Source organism: Dasypus novemcinctus, chromosome 29 (assembly GCF_030445035.2).
Source record: "Dasypus novemcinctus isolate mDasNov1 chromosome 29, mDasNov1.1.hap2, whole genome shotgun sequence".
Lineage (NCBI taxonomy): Eukaryota > Metazoa > Chordata > Mammalia > Cingulata > Dasypodidae > Dasypus > Dasypus novemcinctus.
In genome coordinates, this window is record NC_080701.1 from 2,393,393 (window position 1) to 2,398,956 (window position 5,564).

General features: G+C 39.9%; 1 pseudogene; it reads left to right on the forward strand.

Moving 5' to 3' along the window:
* Positions 1-4,021: 4,021 nt before the first annotated feature.
* On the forward strand, positions 4,022-4,808 carry LOC111767020 (small ribosomal subunit protein eS6-like; annotated as a pseudogene).
* The last annotated feature ends 756 nt before the right edge of the window (positions 4,809-5,564 follow it).

The following is a 5,564-nucleotide window of genomic DNA, read 5'->3' on the forward strand; positions in this document are numbered from 1 at the left end:
ATCCAAACCAGGCCGGCGTGCGGTCTGTCTCGGCCGCGATCCCCCACCGTCTCGGGACCTGTGAATCCTAAGAGCGAGTTATCTGCTTCCAATGAGCAGTGGAGGGGCAGGCACAGGATGGACATCTCTCTCCCAACAGGGAGAAGGTAGAAGGAAAACAGGGGTCATAGGTTCCAACCGTTTCGAAGCCCAGAGGAGATTCTCCCTGAGATTCCGAGGTCTGGGCGTCTTCGCAGGAGGGGTGCTTGGTCCTCCAGGCCTGAGGCAGCAGCAGCCCCACCCTTTCAGGTGCTCGCTCAGTGGCCATGCTTTCCCTGGACACTGGGCTGAAGGCGCCCTGCCCCCTCTGAGCATCGGATGGCAGCCGGGACTTCTGAGAATGCCAGGACAGAAGCTCCACCTTCTCTGAGCACTGGGGTGGCAGCCAGACTTTTCATGAACACTGGGGCGCAGGCTTCCCATCACTGAGCACTGGGGTGGCAGCCAGACTTTCTATGAACACTGGGGTGTAGGCTCCCCATCACTGTACATTGGGGTGGCAGCCAGACTTTTCATGAACACTGGGGCGCAGGCTCCCCATCACTGAGCACTGGGGTGGCAGCCAGACTTTCTATGAACACTGGGGCGCAGGCTCCCCATCACTGAGCACTGGGGTGGCAGCCAGACTTTTCATGAACACTGGGATGCAGGCCCCCCATCTCTGAGCATTGGATGACAGCACTCTCCCTGAACAATGGGGTGGAAGATGAACCGCCCCCCCCCCCCAAGCACTGGGGCAGACCAGTCCCTTCCACACACATGGGTGGACTTGCTCTCTGGCCCAGACCTCACCTCCCTGCTATGCCCTTGCAGACATTCTTCCTTCAGTCCACCCTGCTCTGTCCCTCTCCATCCAGCCTGGCAGTGGTTTCACTCATAGAAGACTCACAAAGAGCTCATCAGCTTTGCTTCTAGTTCACAGGGGCCCAAACCACCCGACAATAGAGCCTTCCGTAGATCTTTCCTGAATAACTGCACCTGCAATCTTGACTTCACCTCAAGTGGCTGACTGGTTCCATGTTCAGTTAAACCCTTTCATGAAGTGCTATTCTTGAGGTCTTACTTTATGGAAGCTCAGAATTTCCAGATCATCAATTTCTGGTTTCTTTGTGTCCAGAAGTTCAGTTCTCAGCTTATCCCTTTCTTCTCATATTTTACTATAAGTTGCAAGAAAAAATCAATCACAGTTTCCATGCTTAGCTTCGAAAACTCCTCAGCTGCACATCCAAGTCCATCACTTTCAGGTTCTGTCTTCCAAATGACATCAGAACTCAATTTTGCCAAGTTCTCTGCTGCTTACTCAAAAATCAGCTCTCGTCCAGTTTCCAATAACACATTCATCATTTCCTTCTATCGTCTCATGGGAAGTACCTTTAGCATCCGTGTTTCTACCAACAGTCTCTTCAAAGAAGTCTAGTCTTTTCTATCAAGCACCTCACAATTCCTCCAGCCTCTACCCAATATCCAATTCTAAAGCCATTTCCACAATTTTGGTATTTGAAAAATATCTGGTACCACAATCTGCATTAGACAGGATTCTCCAGGGAAACAGAACTGACAGGTTGTGTGTGTGTGTGTGTGTGTAATGTAATATTGTGAGAGTTTTTATAGGAATTGGTCACACAGTTGTAGGGTTGGGCAAGGCCAAATTAAGTAAGGCAGGCTGTAAGCTCAGAACTCGGCTGGAAGTTTTTAATGAATTTCCAAGACAAGCTGGCTGGCTGAAGTAGAGATGGACATTCTCCCTTCTAACTGCTGAGGTCATCACTTCTCCTTTTAAAGGCTGCAACTGATTGCATGTAACCTTTTCTCATTGTTGAAGGCAATCTCTTTAGTTGATTGTTGATGTAATCAGATATTGATGAATCAACTTAATGTTGATTGAAATCCATGAAATAACCCCACAGTAAAAATCAGGCCAGTGCTTCTTGACCAAACAAATGAACACCATGACTTGGCTAAGCTGACACTGAACTTAACACACATACATTTATCTGACAAAGTACTGGGATCCAGAATATAAAGGGAACTCTGACAGCTCAATAATAAAATAAATATCCCAGTTAAAAAAAGTCAAGAGACTTAAACAGTCACATCACAAGAGGAGATAGGCTCTAGATCACTAATTATCAGTGAATGCAAGTTAAAACCACAAGACACTGCTTCACAGCCACTAGAATGGCTAAAATTAAGAAGACTGACAATATGAAGTATTGGTGCTAGTGGAACTGTGCAGTGAGATGATTTCTTTTGAAAAATATCCATTTTTAAATAAAGTTAAGCGTATACTAACCATATGACCCAACAATTCTATTTTTAGATATTTACCTAAGGGAAATGAAGACATATGTCCATAAACAGAAAAGGCCTGTGCAAGAATATTTAATGTGGAAATTTTCTTAATAGCCCAAATGTAGACACAACCTAAATGTCAACTGATAAATGTGCTACCAAATTATGATAAAATTATACAAAGAATACAGCACTTAAAAGGAACAACCAAACCATATACTAAAAAATATGGTTGAATCTCAAAACATGCTAAGTGAAAAAAGCCAGATGCAAAAGCTTACACACCGTATCATTTTCTTTTATCACATTCTAGAATAGGCAAAGTTAATCTGGGTTGATAGAAATAGATCAGCAGTTGTCTGGGGTAAGGGATTAAAAATTGAGAAGGGACAGGAGGGAAGGTTCTGGGATGAAAATATTCCGTCTTTACTGGGGTGGTGCTTTAACAGGAGTGTACACACTTATCAAAGCTTATTTAACTGAACATTAAAACTCTTTTATTTTATCCAGTGTAAACTAGACTCTGGTAAAGTTTTAAATCCTGGCATTACCCCTGTAGTCAGAGCATCGAATGTCTTAGGTGCCATCTAAAACACAATGCTCCTATGACTTGTACTTGTCTTAGCTCTCAGCTCCCTGGTTCCTGTTCATTTTCAGACCCAGAAATTCCATACCCCACCTGGAGTTCTCCAATGCCCTTATCATTTATTTTCTGCTTAAGGTAATCAATCAGCTTCTGTCGCTTATTGACTGATAGAAACCTACCTCCAGAGATAGAGGATCAGGATGCTGTAGGGGCTAAATAATTCATGGAAAATTTAATATCTGCTCCTTATAATTCTATCTCCTTTAATAACATTTTGTTTGACCTTTAGCAAGTTTCCTACCTTACTACGTGACTGATCTCCTAATTTGGTAAGCACACCTAAATTACTGTGTAAGGCTGTGTTATCTCCTCAGCATAGTTGAAGAACTCTGTGCCGTATAAAGGTCAACCATATTTGTAGTAAGTGACCTATGAAAAATAAGGTTATTTACAGTATTTTACACTCCTATGTGACAATAGCATTTTTCAAGGTGCGAAAATATACTGTACAAGTTCATCACTCACAAACAACCTTTTTTGTTCAAAAACACAGTGGGAAGTCACAGCTTAAACTTTGAAAATAAAAGAAGATGCTGATTTTAAAAGTTAAATTGTATCAGAAATATTCAAATTAATTAATATTCAAATTAAACTGAGACCTAATGGAACAAGAATCCCTTAGTAATGGTTGTTCTTGTCCTTCTTTACTAAATATTTTTTAAATGTTCATTGAAAAATATTTTGGTTTATGACTTTCAATGGTGTCATGTCCAGTTTTTGTGGAATTTTAAGATCAATGTCACATGATGTGTATTATTTCTAAGTTTTATTTGTGCACATTACAAAATAAAGATGCTCATTCAATTTAAACAGAAACTCATAAATGCAGGAACTTTATAATTTTATTTTTCAGTTAGCTGCCTAGATAAATTACATCATGTAACCAAGGAAGTGACATGCTTTAAAAAAAGCATTCATACAATACTTGATTGGTAAATACTGATAGTCATCATGTTGGCCCTTATGATTTGACAATGTCAGAAAAATGAAAATAAATAGTCCTACTCTTTTTTTGATACCTTGGAGGTAACCCGTTGCTTCAGGATGAAGCTGCACACCTTCGCCATAGCCACTGGCTGCAGAAGCTCATTGAAATGCTGATGAATGCAAACTGAGCACCTTTTGTGAGATGCTCACGGCCACAGACGTTGCTGCTGACACTCTGGGGGTAGAATGGAAGGGCTGTGTTGTCCAAATCTGTGGTGAAAATGACAAACGTGTCGCCCTGAAGCAGGTGCCTCGACCTGACCCATGGCCACCTGCCTGCTGCTGGGAAAGGGGCATTCCTGTTACAGACCATTGAGAAATGGAGAAAGAAAAAGCAATCTGTAAAGGGCTGCACTGAGGATGCCAATCGGAGGGTTCTCAACTTGGTTAGTGGTAAAAAAGAAAAGAAAGAAAAAGAAAAAGGAGAAAAGGATATGCCTAGGCTGGCCAATACTATTCTGAACTAGCAGAATTCACAAACCTCATCCTTCTAAAAAAGACGGTGTCCACCAGTATGTTGTGAGAATAAAGTTGGCAAGAAATCCAGGACCCAAGCACCCAGGATTCCATACCGTCTTGTTACCCCAAAAGTTCTGCAACGGAAATGTCAGAATATTTCTCTGAAGAAACACATACAAAGAAAAATACCCAATATTTTTTTAAAAAATGAATAAAAAAATAAAATTAAATAAAATTAAAAAAAGAAAAAGAAAAATACCCCAGAATATACTGAACTTTTGTCTAAGAGAATGAATAAAAGAAGCCAAAGAAAAACACCAGGAACAGACAGAAGTTGCTCTTTCTGAGACCTTCTACCTCTAAGCCTGAGTCCAGTCAAAAATAAGATTTTCTAAGAGTAACAAAAATGATTGGACATGAAAATATATAAATAGTCAATGGAATATTCTTTTCCATTTAAACCTTACAGTATAACAATTTTAGTGCCCTGAAAGTAAGCCATTCAATCTTAGAAGAAAACGGGACTGTATAACTTCAAATAATAGACCATGATGTGTAATTTAGTCTAATAAGTATAGTAAGACATATATAACAACAACTGCCTTCACAAGAATACTTTTAATAATGATAAAAATTGCAAGACATCATTAAAATGATAATATAGAAAACATTTTGGAATTGGGACAGCTGGTAGCTATGTAGAAGAAAATGATAAATGAATGTCCTAAGCATATCAGATTTTATATATTGAAATTCATAAAATGCATTTTGTTGAAATGTAAATATGCCCATGCTTTTTCAGACCAAAGGCTATTTCACTAAATATGGTATCTAATACATAAGTATTTGAGGCTTTAAATACAAATCTTATCTTCTTAAATACACAGAACAGTGAACACAATGAGTGATGTATTCAACTTGCTCTCTTTAACTTCATTTTAGATGGTGTACATATTGCCTTAAAGATATTTCTCCTCTTCAGAATTGGTCTTCATAAATATGTTTTGTAACAGTGTGAAATGAGACTGACAATATTTTCTTCATAAAAATTTACCACCTCTGTCATGGATTCTTGTTACCTGCCATGTGAGAGTGATTTCAGCTGGTTAGTCAGGCTGGTCAGTACAACTTCTGGCCGTTA